Raw genomic sequence first — 25,500 nt, 5'->3', positions numbered from 1 at the left:
TCTCTGTCGTAACGAGAAGGGCTCAAAGCAGCTGGTTTTTCTGAGGGCAGTTACATACATGTAGTTTGTATTATGTGTGGACTGACTAGAATTAAATACTAATATTTTCTTTTAATTCTTACTGGATGTGAATGAGAGCTTACTGAGCCTCCTGGAGACTTGGGGTACACAATTTGGGAATATTTTGATCTTTGAAAATATATAAAAACGTTGAGAGATATGACTCTTCATGCTTGTATATGCATATGGAGATGTGCGTGTGTGTGTAAAATTGATAGGTGAATAAGAAATATGTGGAGGGGGAAACAGCCTTGAACTTGCTCTGGGGCGGGAGAGAGAGACCCTCCGATCTATGGGGTCTATGATGAGCGTGTGTGTATGCATGTCCGAATCTGCCTGGTCTGTCTGGGTCAGTGTATATGTCCATGAACTTTACGAGCATTTAGTTCAATACCATTCGGTGCAGATTCCGAGTTCCTGTTTTACAGCCCAGCAGCCGCCAGCCGGCCCGGCCCATCTGTTAAAACAGAACATGTACACTTCAGTCACTTCAGTTGGAGCACTAGGGTGGAGCGTGGGTAGGGGGGCAACCCTTAGTAGGAACAACATGCTACAAACAAAGACTGCCTCTCAAGTTCTATTTTCATTCAGTATTCAGCCTGTACTTGCGATTTGGTGAGGGAGAAAAGGAGTGTTTGACTCTTCAGGAATGGCACACTACATTTTGTGAAATAATTATAGCCATGGTTTGGGGAAAGGGAATTTATGAGAGAAAAAATGAAATCCCTCTAGAAAAGAAATGTGGTGCTTGTCACATTACCATGCAACACTGGTTTACTGCTTTGCAGTAGCATGTATATCAGAAACTGTTTTCTTTTGCTTCTTAAGAGAATGCATTAAAACTGAATTGTTTTGCACCAAAAAAAAAAAAAATCCTTAATAGAAGTAAACAGAGCTGTATTGCAGAGGTTATTTAATCTACTAGAATTAAGACTGCCTTAGTAATTCTAATGAAACATGTTTTTAGGAATTTATAACCTGGATATAAATTCATGTGCAGCCTAATCACTGGTTGCAATGGTTCACAATTTATAGTTTAAGAAATAATAAAAAACCTTTATCACAAAAATTCTGATGACTAAAAGGGTATGGGAGGAGTATAACAGCTTAATAAGTTCCTGCAGCCAAGTGACTGATACTTAAAAAAACCATAAATTCCTTTAATAACATAATTACTTCTGGTGACAAAATAAGGGCAATATTTTTGAGAAGCACAGTTGATATTTTTCCCAATAATTTTATGCTCATAATTACATTTTAATAACAGTGCTTATTATTTATTATATGTGGGCAGAATAAACTGGAATGTTTCTTAAGAACTCATCACAAGAAGTATTGTTTTCATTTTTATGGCACTTAAAACATTTTGGGGAAAATATGCCTATCTCTAATCTGTGAGTGTCTTTGAATTTCTGATGGACTACAAAGACAAAATAATTCTCCTGCCTTGATATGGATCATCGGAATCAACTAGGTTGGTCCTTAGAAATTGAGTTTGAGGGTTGGACTCTGTTCTCTTGGATTTGATTCAGGAGTCTGGGGTGGGGTTTAGTAATCTGTATTTTGAACAAGCACCCCCCCAAGTGATTCTGATCCCAGGGTTCCTTTCACCACATTTTGAGAAACAGTGGAATGGTGTTTACGATATAAAAGAATGATCATAGTCTGTGGGTTAATTTAACAAGTAATTGTTCTGATATTTCCAGATGGCATTTACCAGCCTTATGAAATTTATAGGCAACACTCTTTAACACTCTGTCCTCAACAATGGCACCTTTGGTTCTGTGTCCAGAAGTGTTTTTGGAATCCTCAGCTATCTCTATTCCAGGTTAGCCCCAAGTCTAAGGAAGTCTCTCTGGAGAAGCAAGGTAATTTAAGACCTCTCCCCGGTCTTAGTCCCTCTGTTCTGTATTCCAAGTCCAGTGGGTTTCTGGGGTGCTCTGAGGGGACTTTGCCAGTCATAACTCACATGGCTGGACATTTCTCCCTGGAGAATAGAAGAATCTCAGTCCTCGGGAGGACATTCCAGGCTTGGAGATTAGAACCTCAGCAGGACTAGTACTGATTTACCCAAGATCGTGGATCTCCTTGGGAAGCCGTGGCTGATCTGCCTCTTGGTCAGGAGAGTGTCCCTGGGCCAACTATCCAGAGACCTAGGTGTTCCCATGTTCCACAGCTCATTGTAGAAATATTCTGAGCTGCCCTTTTAATTGGATAGATAGATCTTCCAGCATTGTGGAGAGATAGGTTGAAAATTGATTTGCTACTTCTCTTTCCAAATCAGTGGGAATTTGGACTTATTAATGATTGCCTATCAGTTTGTATTTATAGTTGGATACTGACATTCAGGGTCTGTTCTCCCATTTCAGACTGGCATAATTCTCAATTTAAAACTTCTAGGTAAGGTTTTAAAGAGAAAGGATCTATCAGAAGTTGTTGACCCCTTCCCTCTTTGTACCTCCATGTACTTAAAAAACCTAATGACGTCTCAGAGGTCAGAAGTGCCTTGAGTATTTACACACCTGATGACAAAAGGATGTGGAGAGGCTGGGACACTGAACTTGGATTGTTCCAGGCCACTGGATCATTACTGGGACTTTCACGGAGCAATTTCTGTTTTAAGAAACACTTGGCAGGCATGTTTATAGGTCACTTATCTTAACAATCCTTTGAGTACAATGATCCTTTTCCCACTTTGTTACAGATGAGCAAACAGGAGCCACAAAAGAATGATAATATTTAGATCCTGTCTTTCACATTCAGAGATAACACCAATAACTGAGAAATTGGCCTTGCATTTGAATTATTTTTATTTAGCATCATGGAGATAGGATAGGATTATGCTTAGTCATTCGTATCATCTACAGTTTTTTGGGTTTTTTTTAACCTCTTTCTTCAAATTTATTTTTATATTAAATGTGACCTTGAAACAGTTTTCTTTATAAAGTTTACCACCATATATGATAATTGGTTCAATGACCCTAACCTTAACCAGCCAGGCTTGACCCAGAATGGCAAATAATTTGCTAAAGGTCACAGAGCACAATGGCAGCAAAGCCTATATGTAGAATTCTTTGGACTCATTATTTTAGACCTGTACCATGCTGCCTATTGAGTCCTCTTATGCTGCTAGTAATGTTTTTATGCTGGCAGAATAGAGTTGTTTATATTTCATTTGCCCAGATTCTGCATGATGAATGGACCTAGAAAATTTTAAAAGCCTAATGTATAATCACATCCCCTGACTGTACAATGGAATTTGTGTGCCTACTTAAAAAACTCTAGTAGAATGCTACTTTTCTTGAAACTGGGCCATGGGTCACTGCAAGTTTCTAAGCAACAATTCTTTTTTTTTTTTTGGCCATGGCATACTTCTGACAAAATTCTTTGGTAAAAGGAATTTGACAAAGGCTTTTCTAGTTTTCTACCCTTCTTTCCCCACTCCTATTTCCATGGCAAAATCTACCTATAAAATATTTACTTTTCAAGTCGGTCTGCCTCTTTAACATTTCCTAATACTTAAATGTTAGCCATTTTGACTATTTTTCCTCCAACATGCCCTTATCGGGCTTCGACCTTCACTTCATAGTATTTTGGGCCTAGTCACATCCTCTAATGTAGAACAGTCACTGAGCTATAGAAGTTTTACTTGAGCTTGAGCTTTGTGGATTTAACTACAACAACAATAAGAAAAAAAGAAAAGGAGAATACTCAAAGTCATGTTGATAAGTGTGTCATATTAGGTATTCCAAGCTTATAGTTTCCATGGGAAATTTAAGATCCAGATGAAGGAAGTGACAGATGCACTCATCTGTGGCCTTGCAGACAGACACTCTTCAGGTACAAGCTGAGGAATATAACTGAAGACAGCATCCTAGGTTATGGAAGAAAAACAAATGTTAAGCTCTGAGAAAAGAACTGACAAAAAGTGAAGGGTTGGGGTTAGATGGGATGGGGAGAGTGGTGGGAAAGAAGCACCTCCAGTAAAATACCAGACAGAGTGGTAAGAAATTTATACAGGTGCTGATGGTTTGGGGTTTCTTGGGGGCATTGGATTCTGTTTTATATTGTCTTCACAACCCGCTCGCCCTGCTTGCTTTAAATAATTTATTATAGCAGCAGGCCTTCCTCTGGTTAGTTTCCTTTTTTATAACTTTTTCCTTCTCATCTCTGGGTCTAATCAGAGGCATACATAATCGTGCGGCTGCTCTAGAGTACTTAGGAAAATCCATGATCAATATCGCTACATTATCAACCCAGGCTGTTGTGTTCTATTTTGCAATGTTTTCTTCCCTGTTATATTAAGCCAGTATCTGTGTTTTAAACAATATTTTATTAATCTTTGCACAATGAGACTATGGGCTTATTCTTCTTGGCTGGGAGTATCTTTGGAGTAATCCATCATCAGAACACCATTGATCTAATGATGTATTTATTGCTCACAATTGTAGCACTGGCAAGAAACCCAGTATGGTTCTAAACCAGTATGGTATCTAAAAATTTGATTAAAAAGAAATCAAGTTTTTGCAAGGCGTAGCCATCCGATTATGTTAGCAGCTGCCAAGTATATTTTATGCTAAAATATACAGGCATATTTCAAGTGAGCAAAATGTGATCTTTTCAAAAGCTTTTAAAACTTTTTGCTATGAGATAAGTAGAACAAGAAGATGCCTCATAATTAGAAAAATTCTAAGTGGACTCCCCATCTCAGCCAAAGGTAAGGTACAGTATTTTTTCAGGTTATATCCTTAGACACTAAAATGGATAGATTTATCTGTTTCATTGACAGTAATAAAAACGGTGGTGATGGGGCACCTGGGTGGCTCAGTCAGTTCAGCCTCTGCCTTCGGCTCAGGTCATGATGCCAGGGTCCTGGGATCGAGCCCCGCACCGGGCTCTCTGCTCAGCGGGGAGCCTGCTTCTCCCTCTCTCTCTGCCTGCTTGTGCGCTCTCTCTTTCTGACAAATAAATAAATAAATAAAATCCTAAAAATAACCCAAAACAACAGTGATGATAAGAACTAGCTCCTAAACTTATAAATAAATGAAATCTTTAAAAAGAACTAGCTCCTAGGGGCACCTGGGTGGCTCAGTCGTTAAGCGTCTGCCTTCCGCGCAGGTCATGATCCCAGGGTCCTGGGATCGAGCCCCGCATCGGGCTCCCTGCTCCGCGGGGAGCCTGCTTCTCCCTCTCCCACTCCCCCTGCTTGTGTTCCCTCTCTCGCTGTGTCTCTCTCTGTCAAATAATTAAATAAAATCTTTAAAAATAAATAAATAAAAATTTTAAAAAAAGAGAACTAGCTCCTAGTCCTTTAATGATTTTCTGGGTAATCATTACAAATCAAAATTAATGAACAAACAGTAACTGAGTACCTATCATGGGTAGTACCTCTTTTTCGAGTATTAGCGCCTTTGGGAAGCTTTTCCATGTCCCTCTTTGGGCTGATTGTACACTGTCAGCCAAACCATCTCTTGTAACCCCACTCCCTCCTGACTGGGAGCCCCTGGAGGGCAGGGCCCATACCTCTCATCTTGTAGCTTCTCAAGAAAGGGCATGTAAGAAATAGTTGCTAAGTGCGCTAGAGGCTACAAAGAATTACAGGTGAACACTTGCAAGGCCTTCAAAGGATGTGCACAGGGATACTCACCACCAGTTGAAATGGTAGTTGATTGCTATCAGTTGATTGATAACGGAATCCTAGCGCCAGACTTCCAGCTCTAGCCCCCGTCTCAGCACTTCATGTAACTGTCATCCATTCCTGCTCGTTCATCTTCATAGTTCCCCTCTACTCCGTTCCTGCCTTTCCTCCTCTTGTCACTACCTCTCTGTTGTGACGTCTTCAGGAATGTCTCCAACTCCACCCGCTCCTCCACTAGTCTGGCCATGTCCACTGGTTCCCTTTTTTGTTCTCATACTCCTTTTTCTTTTTTTTAACGATTTTATTTATTTATTTGAGAGAGAGAATGGTAGAGAGAGAGCACGAGAGGGAAGAGGGTCAGAGGGAGAAGCAGACTCCCTGCTGAGCAGGGAGCCCGATGCGGGACTCCATCCCGGGACTCCAGGATCATGACCTGAGCCGAAGGCAGTCGCTCAAACAACTGAGCCACCCAGGCGCCCTGTTGTCATACTCCTTGTATCCTATCTTGAACAGGCAGCTAACTCCTGTGCCCCACTTTGAGGCTTGGGGCAGCCTGAGTTGCATATCTTTTGAAGTCTCAAATGTACTGGTTTCTTTTGTCATCCAGGGCAGCCATCTGGCTAGCTTTGGCCATGGGAGGTCTGGGGGCCGAGGAACAACAAGATGGTTGCTGGGCTGACAGGCTGCAGAAAACCAAAGCTGAGCATAATGGGGAAACTCGACATTTGTGAATGAAGCTTTTTTTAAAAAAATTAAAATTCCAGCAGATTTTTAATTTCAGAGACAGACTTTTATAGTATTTTTCATCTCTAAATCTTTTGTTCAAGAAGCATCCCCTGCGCAGTCATGTACATGATATCATCTGATGGCTTAGGTAAGTTCTTACCTCAGTTCTTACCTCCGAGTGGCTTACTGAGCTACTGAGCTCCTGCATGGACCATGTGTCCAGGTGGAGTTTATGGAACAGCCAAATTAAGCATAACTGCCCCAGGTCAGGGCCTTTAGGATAGCCCTTTTATGTTTGATCTTAACGCACTTCAAATGACTGCAAGAGATCAAGGACCCCTATTTTCTGTCTCATCTGGGAGATTAAGCCTCAGTGAACATAGCTGCTTTCTTCTCCTACCTGCCAAGAAAATATCATTAGAAACCGGAGTGATTACATCTAAAAGTTTTTAGATGTTCAAGGCAACAGAGAAGATGAGCAATCCTAGATGAGGTCATGGACTCACTGGTTTCTTTTGGATCTTGTAAGTGAGGAGCACTTGCCCCTGCCTGTCCCAAGGCTTCTGCTTTCATCTGGGTGCTGGGGGCTGGGAGGATGGGAGGGTGGCTCCACGAGGGGGGAGGCAGATGTCTGTGGAGCCCCTCTCTATCCCTGCGACCAGTGGAGGTTCTCCCTGTGCTGCTTTCCTTTGGCATTTTCTCAAGTCTGTGTTTCAGTGTCCCATAAAGCAAATCTTCCTCTTCTACTTTGTGAATATGTTACATAAACTGAGGTTCTCACAGCCACGGAAGTTCTCGGCCTTAAGTTTCCCTGATTTTGACTTTTCTCCTTCATGTGGTCCCACCCCCCACTCATGTTTTCCTCTCTTTAACTTTCTCTCTCCCTTCCATTCAGGTAAGAGCTCTACTTTATAAAGGCCCTGTTAGAATCAATGTTCCCATTAATCTTTTCCCTGCAGGAGTTAACCACATTTTTGACCATTTTCAAAGGACTTTCCTAGAGCATGCCAGTATGTCTTTCCGATGCTAAGGAGACCCCAGTTAATGCGGCTTCTCCTCTCTGGGATATTACACACCCTAAACACAGTGTGGAAGCAAATAGCCTCGCAAACCCTCAGTTTTTACCAACCTTACCCACACTTGCCAGTGACACCCCACCTTATCTAATCACTCTTACTGCCCCCTGCTCACTTTTTGTGTCGCTAAGAAATAATATTACAAGCCTCTGCTAGCAAGAGACATATTCATGACAACCAAGGAGATGAACCTGTCTACAAATACCCCAGCAAGTATACGCTGAATCAGGAAAAGGACAGGGCTTCCCTGATATCTTTACAGACAGGATATGTGGACTGATGCATCTCTTGCTGATAAGCTCATAATCTGTTGTTCTGTTTCTCTTTTGAGGCTGGGTCATTCATTGCCTTCTAGCTAACATCAACAGTTGTCACTTTCTCCTTTCCCTTCAAAACTCTGGCCAGTGAGTTTCAGGTTTCTCTCCTTCATTTATTTGACTTAATTTTTATTTGTTCGTGTCTCAGGTTGTTTAGTCTGGTTTACCTACTTAAGTTGTGTTGTTTCTAACCTCCGTAGACATTTTTCTACCGCTTTCCAGCCCTTGATAGCATCTCACAATTAGACACCATCCTTACATTGAATGCATTTCCATTTTCGTAGCGGGTCAGTAATGAAGATGTTAAGTGGAATCCTGATAGTAACCCTTTCAAGAGCTAAGGCACCATTTGCTATTCTGTCTTAATTATGGTCTCTTAGCTAATTTTCACCAGTTATAATATCCACCCCATTTGATAAGTAATGTTTCTCAAATACTGTACAAAATTATGAAATCTATGTGCCTTATATTTTCTGCTCTCCATTACGGGCTAAATTTATAATTCTATAATTTTCTTATAGGAAAAATACTTAATTAGACTGGAATGGCTAATTTGGTTTCAAGCCATACTGCTTTTTGCTTATTGTGAACCATTAGACATTTATGTGATCTTCTATTTTACCTCATTCTCAACCCCCACCAGCAGCTCTCCCAGCAGTAATCACACTCTGACCTTTCCCTCTACAGTCAGTTAGCATCCATGCTTTTTTGGTAAGATAGGTATTTTATTTTACCGGTCCCTGATATTTTCAATTTTAAAATAACTCTACGTAGCTGAAACAAAAATAGCCAAGTGTCCTATTATGATTATGATATTTCCCCCTTCCTTTCTAGGCAGGTCTGTCTCCTGATTATAAATCATAATATTGCACCTCTTCTCTAGAGTGCTTCTGCCCCCTTAATCATCTTGTCCCAATGGAGTGTGAAACTGCTTCTGCTTCCTTGGTATCTGACCTGTGCCTGGGATCTGGGCTAGTCCTATGTGGTCCCTGTTGAAATTCTTATAATTGGGTAAGGGCTCAGAATTGGAAGCCTATGGAACATAAGCCCAGTGAGGGGTGTGCTTCACTTAGGTCTTCAGGGAAAAACATATAAACCAGGCAGGTAGAAGGTGAAAGTCAAAATTTCTAAACAGATAGAGAAAGTCAGAGATAGACTATTTGGTACCAGCTACTTAGGCCAAAGCCTCATCTTCCTTTTGTGATTTCTGGGGTGTCTTTCCCTTGGGCTTTTCCGGGAGACTATCCCAGTGTTGTAAATTAAAATACTGTATCACCCCACATCCAGAATTTTGGAGTTCGCTGAGCTAGATTCAGAAGTCCTCGTTCCATTCCTGGAGCTTCCCAGAGACAAAGAAACAAGTGATGTTGCCAAATGGAAGTGCCCCTATAAAGGTGATATGGTCCACTTGCTCGGAAACCTTCGCCACACAACACAAGACACCAATTCACATTGACCTACACCATAAGGGAAGTATATTATCTCATGTGAGAAGTAGGGCAGACAGCAGGATGAGTTGATTTAGTGGCACAATTACCTCATCAAGGCTACAGGTTCCTTTCATCTCTCTGCCACGGTCATCCTTAGGGACCACTTCACTCTAAGACTGGTTCTTGTCTTCTTGGCAAGATGGCTGCAGTTGTTCAGATGTCACTCGTGGGCATGGCCATATCTAGAGCACAGAAAATGGACCACTCCCTCCCAGGGTCTCCTTTTGAAGGAAATTAAAATAGTACTAAGAAGAGTCTGAGAAGTCCTGTCTTCTCATCTCATTGATGGGAACAGTATCACATGCTCCATCTCTAAATCGGCCACTAGCAAGATGTTCTCCATCATTGCTTGAGGGAGAGAAAAACCACAATGCAGACTAATTAAGGCCAGAGAAATGAGCCAAGATCAATAATTATTGTGATTAGAATCACAATAAACCCTAATGAATTCAAATGTACTAATTTATGTCTATTTGTACTCAATAAGTATATGATCTTTATTGAATAAAAAAGATCAAAACAATTTGCTGATTTCTCAATTCTGTATTTCAGATATATTATTTTGCTGTATTGGTCCACTTGAATGTAAACATTTTTTATTAACCTTATTTACATATCATAGCATTAACAGTAATGATAATTACCGATGATTGTAACTGGCCATGATTTATTGAGTGCCCTTTTATAAATTAGGAATTTAGCATCTGAGAGGAGCTAGTCATTTGCTGAGCTCCCTTACCTACTGAGTGGTTAAGCTAGGATTTAGACTTAGGTTCTTCTGCCCCTGTCCCTTCCCTGCTCTCCATGGTTTCTCTTTGCCCAGGACTACTCTTGCCTGCGTGCTGGGGCCCTGCCCATCTCTGTGACCTCATTACTTACCCTCTTGCCCTCACTAGTTTTCCAACCACATAAACTGGTCTCATTCTCACCTCTGACCCTATGCATATGCTGTCCCCTCTGCTTGGATCACACATCCTCAGCTCCTGTGGCTCTCCATTCTTTCCCTTCAGGGCTCCCCTTCACAGTCCCCTCCCAGGACCATCCCCACTGATCTACTTAGGGGAGCCCTTCCCCCATCCTCTGTTTCTGCTCCATTTTCCTTTTTCCTCTATCGTAGTTACCATAATCTTATATAACTTACCTACCTGCCTACTTGTTTTTGTCTGTTCCGACCAGAATATAAGTCCCACAAGGACAGAGACCCTGGCTGTATTTAAAATGAATGAAAAATCAAGTGACTAAGTTAATGAAGAAATGAATGTTTAGACGTTTTGACCTCTGATAATCCACAGGCTGCCTTTTTCTCCCACACGAGGACTGAAGGAGGATGACAGTTGCCATTGAGCTGAGTACACGCACTTTAGATTTTTCTCCCATAAAATCTGGGAACTTAACAAAACCTACTTTTCTCTCTCTCTCTGAGGGCACAATAAGAGATAGATATCAGAATTCTTTGGGGAAAAGGTAGACTTGCCATAGTAGTATTACATAAAGGTTTTAGGGAGAGCTTGGTAGAAGAGGAAAATTTGAGTAGTATTCTTAGCTGCAGTTTTTATACTGATTATAGTTCTAAGGATGCCAACTCCTTTAATGTTAGGTATAAACCCTTAAAAAATGAGGGTAGACATATAAAGCTGAACTGTAAATTGGAAGAATTATAATTGCTTGATAAGGGCGCCTGGGTGGCTCAGATGGTTAAGCGTCTGCCTTCGGCTCAGGTCATGATCCCAGGGTCCTGGGATCGAGTCCCGCATCGGGCTCCCTGCTCCTTGGGAGCCTGCTTCTCCCTCTCTCTCTCTCTCTCTCTCTCTGTCTTTCATGAATAAATAAATAAATAAATCTTTAAAAAAATAATTGCTTGATAATTTGCAGTGGCAAATTAAACAAAATTGTTTTCTCTGCTTACGCGTAATTTTTCATGTGAACTCATGTATCTACCAAAATTTATTCCTAGAACTGTGTTCTTAATTATTCTGATGTAATTATGAAGGTGCAAATTGAAAAATAGCTTTACCTCCCATGTTAATTTGGAAGGGATCGACAGAAGTGAAGCAGTGCCTTCCTGAAGTCCCTTTTCTTTGGCTTTCAGCTCAGGACCTTCCAAATAAAATATCTTCTTTTCTGTTTCCCTTTCTTTGTCATTCTGTGGCCTGTTGTGTCATTTGCTAAATACGTTGTGAACCATTATTTTCTGAGGCTTCCAGTGTGACTTTACCACTCGACCAAATAAATCACCATTTCCCCCTTTGACAGGAAATTCACACTCCCCTCCGATCTGCTCATCTTCACCAGATCTTTCCCCAGGTGACCTCGCCAACCATGGCATCTCTCTCTGCGCGGGGTATCAGTCTAAACCCGCTTGGCGCCATTGTCTGCCTTCTCGGCTTCCCGCTATCACAAAAACCTGTTAGAGTCGTTACTATGAAATATACTTTGCAGCTAAACTCCTTGTATCAGGCGTCTAGAAGCAGATCGAAATTTTATGGCGAGTAGAAATACATCTATATTTGACAGTAATTTTTAATCTAGTTCTTCCAGATTCTTTTTATGTTTTGCATCAGAGACAAGTCAGAAAAAACTGAAGGGGGAAGAAAGGGCAGAGGATATTTTGAGGTTGTTCACATGGTACTTTTCCCCTGTATGTTCTGGCAAGGACCCCTTTCTTCCTCACTTTATAACCTGGGTAGATTTGCATGTGTAATTGGGGAAGAGCCCATCAGGACCCAGGTGACAAGGAGATGAGTAATCAAAGGGCTGGGTCAACATATCATTATTATTTAAATTAGGCGGGTGCATGGTCTATATAAGCTCTTGAGAGACTTGCCTTTGACAGGTAGTTTTCATCTACAGTAGATTGGCCCTTTTATGGCTTGACAAAGGCTTTGTTTCTTTCTTTCTCTCCTTTTTTTTTTTTTTTTTTTGCTTTCTAAGCTGTGTGGGTGGGTGGGAAACAGCATGAGGTTATAGAAAATGTATAGCAAAAGCAGTAGCAATGAGAAAGAATCCATAATGGGTACACACATATTGCTGGAATATTTCCCAAGTACTTGGGGCGGGGGGGCGGTTGGCAATGAAGCTTCTTTGGCAGAGGCAAAGTAGAACATGTGCTTTTCCATGTGTGAACACACTGTGCTTTGAAAGGTCCTTTATGATTCACAAAAGCAGCTGCTTTCGAGCTGGTGTAGCCACAGAGTTTAGGAGACTCCCTGAAATCGGTGTATTGCAGACTCCTGGCATTTGTTTTGGTGATTGGGTTAAGTTTTGGGAATCTGCTTATTCACAAGGGACAGGGAACAAGTTCTCTTCATTAGAGTGTTGGATCCTTTGTTCATTTTTTTAGGGTTCGTGGATCAAAGTTAGCAAGCCTTAAAATTGTGAGCAGTCATCTGTTATGTAACATGCATACGTACAGGCATAAATTTGTAGAGATGGCTCTCTTTTTAATCTTGAAAACAATGCGTGGCAGTTCTACTTTGCCTAGTAAATCTACTTTCCTGAGTTACTGGTCAGACATATTTTGGGGTATTGTAAGGCTTCCTTGCTGGACATTCATAATCTTATTATACATTGTGTGTGGTGACTTTTTAGTTTTGATTGTAGTTTTACCTAATAAATCCTGTATTTTTGTCTTTTGTACACTTCTATTTCATTTCTGAGTGCTAGCTTCTGTCTACTCTTTTATGATCACTAATAAGTTATTTTCATTCTTCTTGAAGATTTAAAACCCCAGTAACACCAGCAGTGTTGTTTCCTATCACTTTCAATAAGACTCATTTGTTTCCAGTTCCTCGAACAAGATAAGCAACTAGGACATGATTCTTTCACTTTTTGCTAGTTTTTAGTTTATTGGATACTGACAGAACGTAGCATTTGCACGGTTTGTTTAAAAAAAAACGTGATAGCTTTGTTTTTAACATGTCACAACTATTATGTTTCTAAATGACAAAGCAAAAAAGATTACCACAAAATAAGATTAGTGTGGATATCTTGAACTGGAAATCATTTGAAATGTTTCATGGCTACACTTTGTGCTAAATATAAAAATAATTGTGTTTCCCATGTGTGAGCATCAAAAGCCCCAGTTGGAAAATCACATGGTATAGCAAGTAGGTCACTATTGATGGTAGAACATGAGACAGGAAATGTCACGGCTAAGATTAGAGGCCCAAGCAATATGTCTCGCCATGCTTGCTGCATTGTTCATCCTAAGTGGAAGGACTCAACAGGGTATAACTAACTTTAGCCCAATTTGAAAGTATTAGCAAGGATAGCTTTTAAATCTGTCATTCCCGTTTGTTTTTAGATAACTCACTTTCCCAGTTGGGCAAAATAATTGAACTGCTTGGATTTGCACATTGGCAGAACTCTGAATACCAATTAAAATGGCAGCCTTAACATTCTAAAAGTATAAATGGGAGGTAAAGGTAATACTCAGCTATACAAAGTTGTAGCTACAGATTTACCTGGTGTTTGAAATCATGAACTAGGAGTGAGCAACTAGTTAAAAATGAATTCTCTTAAAATCTCATGTATCTTCATATTTGAAGGTGAGGTGGTGCGGGGATGTGGGGGGACACTTTTAGGAAATCCGGTTACCTTTCCTCTTTTTTGAGCAGTAGGAGGAAGATTTATTATTTATACATGGGAATTTTCACCACAGCGTGTGTCTAATTTTGCATACATTTGCATATTCTAATGTTTAAATAAAAGGCTAGGAAGGAAAACCGTGTTCTCCTGCGTCTGCCCCCATGAGAGACCATACCTTGTTTGGGGGCGGTGAGGGCGGGGAGCAGTCCAAGATGGAGCCTCAGATTCAGAGAGATACCATCCCCTCCTGCTACATTAGGCAGTTGAACACAAGCCCAGAGAGCCCGCAGTTGTTTGGATGAGTGGCTGGAAGCATGCCGAGATGATTGAATTTGAATCCGTCGCTCGAGTGCCGAGTATTCGTTCACTTCTAGCACAGAGTCCTTCCCAGAAGTAGCCCGGCTTACAGAGTCCGTGTATTCTGCTTGCAAAGTCTCACTTCTTGAATCTCAGCGGCCTTCCTGGGCTCCCATTTTTTAAAGGTCATTAATGCAGATTAAAACCCTCCACTTTGAATGAGGATTATTTCATGCAGGTTATAACTTTCAAGAGGGGAGGTGAGTGGTGCGGAGGCTCAGTGGAGTAAGTGTTTTGACAGGGTTTTTACTTTTTATTCCTTCTCCAGCTTAAATGCAAAGGCTAGATTTTTACACCTGATCCAGGGATAGAATGCTGGGAAAGGGGTGGGAAGCACAGCTCTTACACAAATCTCTCTGGAATGAAAATTTGGGGAATGGTTTCCATTTGGCAGTAAGAGGTATTGGCTTCTGATGGGAGAAAACACAAGCGATGTGATAGTTGAGACTGGTTGTGCCATTGTGTGTCCCTGGCTCTCACCCCTGATGAAGCTAGCTGCTTGTGAGCTATGGAGTTAGCTCATTTTCTAGACCTCTGTCACAGAATGTCCATTGACAGGGGTTGGCGGGAACATCCTGGAAGATATTTTGGAGCGTGTAAAACAGATTTTTGCTTTGGAAACCGTTGGAAAAAAAATCCCTTTTCTAGTTTTAAAAATGTATGAATAACTAATAAATATTTACAACTTCAGGTGCCTTGTGGACCTCTTTACCATCTTAGGAAATTGGTTATCTATTTTTAGTTTCTGCTATGAGATTTCTCTTTGATATCAGCATAAATGACCGCATGGCCAGGCCACCCATTCTGCTTGCACCCCAGTTGGAACCCTGAGCCTAGTCCTGCCCCACCTCTGACTAAAGGTAGACGTAGAGCAAGGCACCAGGCACCTTTCTGGAAAAGGAATGGAAAACTGGATTATTTCTGTGATCTCGTTCCGGTGTTAACACTGTATGATTCTATTCATCTTTCAAGCCTGTTTATTTTTCCTTTCTATAGGGAGCAAGATGTAAAACTGTCTGGTTGGTAACTTTTAATTGTAAGGGGGATACTCACCAAGTGACTAGCTGGCTGCTTAAATCCCTATTTAGGCTGTTTCTTTTATCTGTGTTGTATACAAGAGCTGAAATACAGTGTGTCTGATCACAAATTCCAAGCAAGAGTAACCAGTAGGTTTCCTAGTTAAGTGCAAGAAGAAGTAATTTGGGGGGGGGGGTGTTGGGAGTGCTAGGTTGTGGAGTCCTGGTTTCATAAGAAAATAAAGAAAGGAAATCCAGAGGGTTACTGGGTGGCTCAGTCTGGTTAAGCGAAGGTCATGATCCCTGGGGGTCCTGAGATCGAGCCCCATCGAGCCCAGTGTCCCAGTGTCGGGCTCCCTGCTCAGTGGGAAGTCTGCTTCTCCTTCTCCCTCTGCCCCTGCCCCCGACCCCTCCCCACTCGTGTTCTCTCTCTCTCAAATAAAAATAAAAAATAAAAATCTTTAAAAAAAAAAAGAGGGGGGAATCCAGTATGCAAACATGTAACAGAAACACAGTCAGGATTCACACAGTTAATAACCTCTGTCTCTTTGTATAGGAAATACACTATCAGTGCTTATATACCTGTGTGCAAGGAAGTAGCACAAATAAAAACTTCATTTGGCAATGCCTGGGTGGCTCAGTCAGTTAAGCATCTGTCTTTGGTTCAGGTCATGATCGCAGGGTGCTGGGATCGAGCCCCCAAGAGGGGCTCCTTGCTCAGCAGGGAGCCTGCTTCTCCCTCTGCCCCTCACCCTGCTCATGCTTTCTCTCTCTCTCTCTCTAAAATAAATAAATAAAATCTTTAAAAAAATAAATAATAAATAAAAATAAAAACTTCATTTGTAAGAGCCTTCTTGTCACTTTCCAAAAAAACTTGATGAAAAGGGTATTATAATTTTAATGGAGAGACAAATAATCCTTTATTATCTTTAGTCTCTCTGACGATAATATTGGTGGAATCTCCAAAATACAGAGAACTACCTAGATTGGATTATTTTTGTTGTCGTTTTGTTAATAAAACTTTTTTTCCAACAAAAGAGATATACATCCCTTTCCTCAAACACAGACATAACCAATCAACTCGTTTCCTAAGGGTAAATTACCCTTAGCTTTTGTGAAGTACTCTCTGGATTTGAGTGGTTGACCTCTGAAAGGAACTGGGGGCTTTGGAATCTCCTGCTTAGGAGTTCTTGATGGACAGGAGAGAAGCTAGTTTTATTGGAGGAAATTTGGATGGACAGATTTGGGAGATAATCTTCTGGTCCTGTCTTTACTTTTTTTTTTTTTTTTTTACAGATTTTATTTATTTATTTGACAGAGAGAGAGACAGCGAGAGAGGGAACACAAGCAGGGGGAGTGGGAGAGGGAGAAGCAGGCTTCCCACGGAGCAGGGAGCCCAATGTGGGGCTCGATCCCAGGACCCTGGGATCACGACCTGAGCTGAAGGCAGACACTTAACCCACTGAGCCACCCAGGAGCCCCAGGTCCTATCTTTATTTTAAAAAGCTTCCTATCTTGCTTTAAGTTAGTGCCTTAAGAGATTTTACTTATGGGTAACCAGATCTTGCTGCTGTATATAAATAATTTATCCGAGATGTGTATGACTGTCCTTTCAGACTCTTGAAAGAGGCTTTGGCCCTTGGATTGGGTCGTCTCATCCACTGCCTACCGTATGACTTTGTTACTGCTGGATGCAGTCAATCACACTGACTTGCCAAGCTCCTGCACCTCACTATGGCAAATGTGGAAAACCAGGCTCAAAGAAAGTAATCCAGGTGATAAAAGACTCTAAATTTAGAAAACTTTTCCCTTCCACATAATGGAATACAATTTGTTTCTTCTTCCCACACAAAACAGAGCTGTCCAGAACAACCATGAAAACACATGACCCGGTCCCATCCCTCCCACTTGCAGCTGTCAAGGCTTCTGAGGGAAATTTGTGTGTGTTGAATAATTTTGCTTTGCAACACATTATAATCACACGCTTTAATGTTTGTTGAGGCTGAAAATTGCCAGTCCATCTGAGGGGTGTGTGAATGTAGGCTAATGGGGAGATAGAGACTTGTCAACCTTACCCAGTTCTTCTGGATGGATTCAACCAGACTCTCTTCTAGGTGGCAGCAGGAGAGAACTCACCTGGGTGACCTGCCTTCATTCCTCACTCACTGGGTTTTTGGATGGAGGGTTTCTCCAGAGCTGCCAGGAAACAGAAGTTTGGGGATATCCAGGAGTTCTTTGAGCACTCAAACAATGACAGCCAGTATCCTTCTAGGATTCCAAAAATTCCATTAATTTTTTAATTTTTGAGTTGGAAATGGCACTAGGGATTATCCACGTTGGGGTTTCCAAAGAGGAGTTTGCAAGATAAACCATTGGAGCATGGGAAGAAACCACTAGAACTTCTATTCATTTTTTATACCCCCAAAATAAGAAAAATTAAGTTTTACTATTGTATGAATTGACGTTTGCACCCTCCGCTGTTCTTTAGGTCAGAAGGCCCTATATTCTGAGGGAGAGGTAGGTTTCCCTCAACAGGCAGTGTTGTATTTCTACATGTCAGGTTAAATTAATTTGCATAATATTAATTAGTTTCAACTAAACTAGCCCTCAACAACAACAACAACAAAAACCAAGGCAAGTAGCTTAAAAAGATTCTGGCAAAAACAAAAACAAAGTATGAATTTGAAGGAAGCAAGAACAAGGGAGCAGTTTGAAAATGGAGTTCACACTCTATTGTAGGACAAGCCCTTTGTTATCCAAGATACAAGCCCCCAATTTCAAAACCCTCAAGATGACTAAATGAAATATAGATTTACATGTACTATCATTAAGAATGAACATATTGGAAGGAAGTGTATGCTTTGCCTTGAAAATTTTCCTAATGATAATATGAAAGGCCACAATTAGAAAAATATGGAGAATAAACCCTGCACTTTTTAACCATGTTTAAATTCACCTACTGATCTTTATAAAATTACACTCAATTAAATGGTGTTCTGAAGCCTGTTTTGAAGTTTTTACTTGTATGCAGAAGTGAAAAAGCTACATATCTTTATAAACACTTGTTCTTCCTACTAATACAAGACCGGATAAGATACTATGCTGAAAACTATCTAAAATGAGTTTCTTGGGGCGCCTGGGTGGCTCAGTTGGTTAAGTGTCTCCCTTAGGCTCAGGTCATAATCTGGGAGCCTAGGATAGAGCCCTACTTTGTGCTGGGCTCCCTGCTCAGTGGGGAGTCTGCCTCTCCCTCCGTCCCACCACCCCCGCCCCGCTCGTGCTCGCTCTCTCGTGCTCTTCTCTCTCAAATAAATAAAATCTTTTTTAAAAAAATAAAATTCTCTGTCACAAAGTGCTGCAAAAGTATTATTGAAGCTATTACCGAATCTTGAGGAAACATAATACCATATTAGAACAGGTTATGGAGGGCAGAAGACTTGTTTTACACTTGTAAGTTGTTAGGTCTAGCCTATTGTATTTATTCGTTTCTGCTTTACCAGTGCAATACATGAAAAGTGCTCTTTTTTGGTGAGCCACCGCTAGATGAGATTCATTCACAATCTTTATGAAAATGTTTTGTGAGAAAAACCAAGTAGTGTTTCCTCTTGAGAAGCAGCTGTTTCTTAGAAAAGGATTCCAGGGTGAGGTTACAAGAGATAAATTCATTCACTGCATCATTCATAAGGAAGCTAGCGCAGCCAAGAATTTGAAGCCAGAGGTATACAAAGTGCTGCAGGAGGATACTTCATAATTAATTTTATAAAACACAAACCTGTAATATACAGTATAGTTGAAGCAATACAATATTTTGTATTAAGTTGAGAAGGGACCATGAAAATCGTTTGTACCTCACAGAGGTTTGCTGGTTATCTTATTGAAAAATAATTGAGTTGTCAAACTTAGAGATAAGTTACATTCATTTTTCTTTTTTATAAAAAGGAAAGCGTTCCATATTTTGTTAACCATTTCTGTGATAATAAACACCTTCAGTAGTTTGCTACCTAGAGGTCATTTTTTTTAAAACACGAAGCATAACTAATTTGTCCTTTCAAGATAAAGGTGTCATTTTAAGAACAAATAAAAAAGTAACTGAATTTTAAAGAAACTTTTAATATAGAGAGAACACTGCGGAAAACAGTGTTTGGAAATGTTTACATTGTGATTTTTAATTATTTATTTATTTATTATTTTATTTATTTATTTTATTTTTTGCTTAAAACTGTGAGAGCTATTGCAACCCAGCTCCAGAGAATAAACTGAGCTTGGAACTAGACATTCAAATTAACATATCACAAAGAATTATTCTAGCTTTTCAAACATGAAGCATATTTATTTATGTTATTCTTGATAAAATACTGATTGTTTAGTTAGTGTGTACTTTTAGATATATTTAAAGAAAATATTGTTTTTTTCATATTTACCTTGTACTTTTGTGATTTTGATGCTTGTTTTATAATGTACCTAATATAATATATTGTACATATCTAGCACATAAGCATGGCATGCATGCTCAAAAGCATTTTAGTATTGGGATTCATGATCCAGTAATTTTGGAGACTACTGCCCTTGACTAAAGATTCTTAAATCTTTAAATTTGGGGGGGGGCAGGGAACAGCCACAGAGTCTTTGAGACAATAAAAGATATGTACTCTCTTTGGGAAAAATTATACATACATGCTGCCAAATAAAATTTTGTCCAGAATTCAGGGTGATCACATGCCCACTGAGTAGCTGTTGTCACAGACTCTAATAAAGCCCCTGGATGAGGGCAAGAATGCCCTAAGGAGTTATGTGACTTATTCGGGGCTGCACAATGACAATCTGATCTTTCAATCAAGACCTGCTGAGCGTGTGTCATTACAGGCTTCAGCCTGGCTGCTAAGGATGCAACTCTGTCTGGGCCCCCAAGGAATCCACAAGTTCAGTGGGGACTCCATTGTGCAACAAATAATCACGATACCATTTGCGTTTAGGAGAAACTTGTTTATTTGACCGACATTAAATGACACCGACTGTGTGAGAGCATTTTGCTAAACTCTATAGGAAACAGAGAGATGGGTAAGGCAACCCTTGTAGATAATCAAGTGCCAATTACTTGCTCCAGCTTCCAGTGCTTTCTCTAATGCACCTTTTATATTACTGAACCTCCTGATGCTCCTCATTGGGGTCTGCAGCTCTGTTTCCTTCATGCACTAAATGAGAATGTACAAGTAAAGGGAGGTGAGGCAGCAGGTCATCCTCTTTCCTATTTCTAAGCAACCAAAGCTCACCCTTTGGGTTTATGTGCACGAACATGCAATTCTTTGCCTGTGGAATACAGAACTGAACTCTTAGATAAATTGGCAAATGGAAGAAAACAGGGAGTAATAAAGGAGGTATGGAATGTTATAAGCTTCGTGATCTCTTTCCCCAAAGGCCTGAATCTATGTAATGAGGTAGTAGAACAAATTCCTGCTGAGTCTGAATTTATATAAAAAAAAAAAAGGAGTGATAGGAATAAAGTAAATGCAAAAATTTTTTTTTCTGCCCAGGTCATTAGTTGATAATATTTTTCAAGGTGATACCGAGTTTTTTCCTACAAATATTGGGCTCTTTGTAGGGGCTAAAAATAAACAGAGCAGCCCAGGGAAATAGGTAAGCATTATTGATCTGTGTCAGGGCCATTTCTACTTTAATGTTTGCAAAAGGCACAGCCCAGTTTTGCAAACCTATTTATAGAGAACACCTCCTTTGTCTCTATATATAGATGATAAAAACAAGGTGGATTGTCAGGTAACTTTGGTTTATGTTAGGAAATGGGATGGGGGGATCTCCTTCAGAATGAGTGAAGAGGGCTGATCGCTTCTGTTCCTGGGGCACAAAGGAAAGAACCATAGGATCCAGTGTCTGCGCCCACATTGCCCGTGGACATACTTCTGGCCGGAGTGCCGCCTCCAGTTGGTGTTTACCTCTCAGCTGCCCCAGCCTCCCTCCCCCTGTGCTGGGAGCAGGGGCGAAAACAAACAGGGCGCCTCCAAGACCCCTTCTGCCCTTCTGTCCCTGTGGAGAGGTCGAGCTCCCCAGTGCTACTGACCATACTTGTGTGCCCACATGTGTGGGCCCCTGTGTCTGTGAGCACGTACGCACACCTGCAGTGTTTTCCTGGGATCCTCTCTGACGTTAGGTTCTCCATTTTTTTTTTTAATTTAAAAAATTTTTTGCTCTCCATTCATTTCCCACCAGAGTCATTTACTCCTCTAATAACCCCAAACCCTAATGTTTCTAGTTTCCTTCCACGCCTGGGCTCTGCTCTTTTCTGTTCTTACAACTGTCAGTTCAGTTCAACAAACGTTTAGTGAGTGCTGAGCACCTGCGAGGTTCTGGGGCTGCAGAGATAAACAAGACAGAATCTCTGTCCTTGTCCTCAGGTTGCTCAGTCCAGGGGGACTTGTAGCCTGTGCTTTGCCCTCTTCTCTCTACTCCAGTTATCGATCGCTCCCTCCAGGCAGAGTTTCCTGCCAGCATCCTCCATTGTAGTAACAGCTAGGCGTTGGTTCCGAAGACATCAGTTCCCCTCCCTAAGGCCTGATTTATGAAAGGAAGTGGGCTCATAGTGACCGGGCTTGCATACCCCAAAATGTGATAAGAGAAGGGCTCAGATTCTGTGTGTTAAAAATAATCAAAGGTATGTTAATGGGCCCGACCCTCTTTGAGACGCTCAGAAGTGATGTTGTCTCACCTGCGGGCATGGTTGTCCAGGCTCTGGGAAATGGCCTGTGGACGGTTTCCGCTCTGCCATGGTGGTCTTCCTGTCAGTGCAGCACCGGAATGCTCAAATAACCAACCATTTTTAGATTGGTACAGAAAGCAGACAGACAAACTAACCCTGATGAAGCATAGTAACAGTGGACTCCAGCTTGGGGCTGGCGAAATTGCTTTCCATCATCTCTCTGCCTCTTTCATCCCTTCAGATCTTTGATAGGTGTAGTTTCTCTGCCCGTCCAGATACAACATGAGTTTATTTTCAATGACAGAGACACCAAGAATAGTGACAGGCAGTACATCTTTGAGGCACAAAACCCTGCCAGTTGTATATAGGCCAGACTTACAGTAAGTACAGGAGAAGGAACGTGCAAACTAATAAACATTTTAAATATAACTCTCACCTCTACTGTTCAGTCCCCTGATAATCACCAGACAGATGGTGTCGGGGCTGAGATAATGCCAGTTCTTTACCCTTCAAGGCCCTGCTGTGTGGAGGGAATTCTTCACTGGTTTCATCACTCGTGATGGGGGTAACATCTTTCTAGTGGCTGGGAGACCTCACTGGCTGCCCAGCTTCATTCTTCACATCTTTTTGTGCCTTGTCATGCTTCACCAAGTCTACTCAGTTCATCCGTGGTCTTCCTCTGTTTCTCATTCCATACCCCCTGGAATGTGTCACTATGTGTGCTATCCATTCTGCCATGTCTCTAAGTGGCATGCATCCAAATGATGACAGCTGTCTTTTGTGAGCCTTATATAAAGTCATCCATTCTTGCCTTTTCCAAGAGGAGGGATGGTGTGAGGTCACTGGCACAGCAAAATCCAAATTATTCCTCATCCTCCTGCATGTTCTATCACTGCCCACTATTCTAGGCCTAATAAAAGTGGCCAGGACCAAATCCACCATAACTTGCTTGCATGCTCTGGGCCCCCTGGTCACTGGCTCTTGTGTGGAGAACAGATTGGACGTGGGCAAAAGTGGAAGCAAAGGAACCAGTTAAGAGGCTATGAGGATAATTCAGGGAAAATCAGATGATGGCTTGGGTAAGGTGACAGCAGTGGGGAAAGGAGAGAGTGTATAAGTTCAAGGTGGAAGAACTAACAAGATTTGCTAATGATTTTCATATGTGTCATAAGGAATGGAAGCATGATGCCTCCTAAGTTTTGGGGATGGGGAGGTTCATGAAGGAGGTACGGTAAAGGGGAGAGGAAGAGAGATAGCACAAATAAAGTTGGTTAAATGATGTTGTAAGGATCTCTTTCAATTACCTAATGAGAATTTGACTTAAGATCATGAATATTAAAATATATGTAATAGCCCTTTGAAAACTATGCAGTTCAGAATGACTGTAGGACATTGGTATTATTTGCTTTGGTTCCATGACATGGCCCTGATGGACTGGGCTGACTTCCACCCACTGTGGCCTATTAGTAATGCAGAAGTTCTCTGAGGGTGAGGGCAGTGCCTTATCTGTTGGACTCTCAGCACTAACAGCCTTACAGAATAGGTGTTTGGTAAGTTTGTTGAACAAGTTAGATTGCATATTTGACTTATAGAAGAGTTGACCATATGGAAAAAAACAGCATGTTTTGAAAATACTTCAGTCTTTGAGGGGTTGTGCTGCCCCCGTCAAGCGCCAGATGCCAGAATACCAGGGACCGAATCAGCTGGGAGACATGACCACCAGGTTCTGGGTGCCAGAAACCTCGATGGCAGCAAGGTCCATTTAAGCCTGGGAGTAGAACAAGGAGGGTCTGATCTGAAAGTCAGTGAGAAAGTAGCATGTAGGACCAGGATTGAAGCTCAGAGGCCCAGGATGCAGGTCAAGTTATCCAGGTTCTCACCCTGTAAGGAGGCTCCATGTCCCCAAGGTGCAGACTACTCGGGAGGTTGTGCTGGGCTGGCTCTCATGGGCTCATTGAAAACTGGTCAGGGCATAATTGCCATAAAAATAGGTACTACTTATGAAAAAAAAGTCTGCCATCTGGAAAAAGAAGGAAAATGAACCCATTTTCCACATCATCTATATTAGCTAAAAACTTCTCATCCCAACTGGCAATACTTTATGTGTTTGCCCCCACTAAGGCCTATAGCTCACAGACCTGCCAGTATTACACGATCAATACACAAACTCCAGTTGTTTTGCTGACTTAGGTATTCACTGAGGGATTATTTGGGAGACAGACTTGAAAAGCAATTATGTGGAAAGTTCAATATGCTAGTTCTCCTTCAGAGGGGTTGCTGAGAGGGTACTTTCTGGAAACTTCTCTGGTGTGTTTTTTTTTGGGGGGGCAGGTATATTTTCCTCCTGATGTCTTGTGGCATGTGGTACTCATCTTCCAGTTCTTAGTTTTCTACTTCAGTCTGTCACTGTGGGGCCTCTTTAGGTAACATCCACAAGTATTTTGGAGCTTGTTCTTTTGACCACAAATCTTAATAGCTTTTCAATTTGTTTTGGCACAGCCTGGGATTGGCAAGGAAGGAGTGGTGCAGGGGCACGAGGGAGACTTTTGTTTAAAAGACATCTTTTCTCTGGTTGATATCCATGGAAATACCAGTTCGTTTCCTCCTGGCATGGATTTTAAAGCGTTCATGAAGCTCCCTCCTCCCCACCCTGTTCTTGACCTTCCCCCTCTTCTCCCCAGTGTGTGAAAGTACATTTGCGGCCATCCCCACCTGATGGCTTCCACGTGTGGCCTCAGCCATGGAATGCTGACTGTTTGCACTGAGTCTGCTGAGAGCCAAGTCAAGAAACAAGCATGTGGGTGCGAAGCCAAGTGCCCATTTAGGGTAGCTGCTCTGGTTTCGCCCCTGATCCAAGCTGGAGGACATTCTAAAGCTGAAGAAAGTCACCAAGCAGGGAACACGAACCATGGGCTTTGCTCTCAGCTCCTGGAGCAGAATTCTGGCTCGCCACAAGTTAGCCCTTTAGATTTTCTGATCAGCAGCCGGGCCTGATAGATTCCTGGTTTTACGGCTCACTGGTTGCCACCTGGGCTACTTGGAAGCTGCTTCTTTTCCACTTCCATGATCCCCCACTTCCTTCCCTTGCCTATCAAGTTTTGCAACTTACTTTGTGGGCTACACCAAGTAAAAAAAAAGAAACCCATCCAGACCCAAGAATTCCCATGTTGTGGGATATATTATTTCCTGCCGTGGAAGAGATTATGATGCCAGTCAGGAGAGTTCTTAGGAATAGGCGAATTTTCTTTTTTCTTTTTTCCTCTTAATATTGTTTCAGTTGTTCTTAGTTTGCCAATAGCCTCCAGTGGGTTTCTGGACTAAAGTGCTTCAGTGTCTTCTTGCTAATGATAAACAGTCAGCTGATTATTGATTTTGATCATTTTCTAAAATAACTAGCCATGTTTCTTTGCTATGTTGATACTAGAGACATATGTATGGTTCATTCCTTAAGAGTGGTAGCAGTCAAGCCTGGGTTGACCAGACGTACTAAATGGGTGCAGAGAGTTACTGCTGACCTAACAGTT

At 41.4% G+C, this 25,500-nt stretch overlaps 1 protein-coding gene across 1 annotated transcript in view; it reads left to right on the top strand.

Moving 5' to 3' along the window:
- The window catches only part of MARCHF3 (membrane associated ring-CH-type finger 3), a 131,523-nt gene that overhangs the window by 1,044 nt on the left and 104,979 nt on the right, over positions 1-25,500 (top strand). The window lies entirely within an intron of this gene.

Source organism: Eumetopias jubatus, unplaced genomic scaffold (genome assembly GCF_037043125.1).
Source record: "Eumetopias jubatus isolate StellerSeaLion01/CBP00866 unplaced genomic scaffold, mEumJub1_p1.0 scaffold_5, whole genome shotgun sequence".
In the NCBI taxonomy this organism is placed as follows: Eukaryota; Metazoa; Chordata; class Mammalia; order Carnivora; family Otariidae; genus Eumetopias; species Eumetopias jubatus.
The sequence above is the reverse complement of the archived record's forward strand: the minus strand, read 5'-3'. Positions and strand labels throughout refer to the sequence as shown.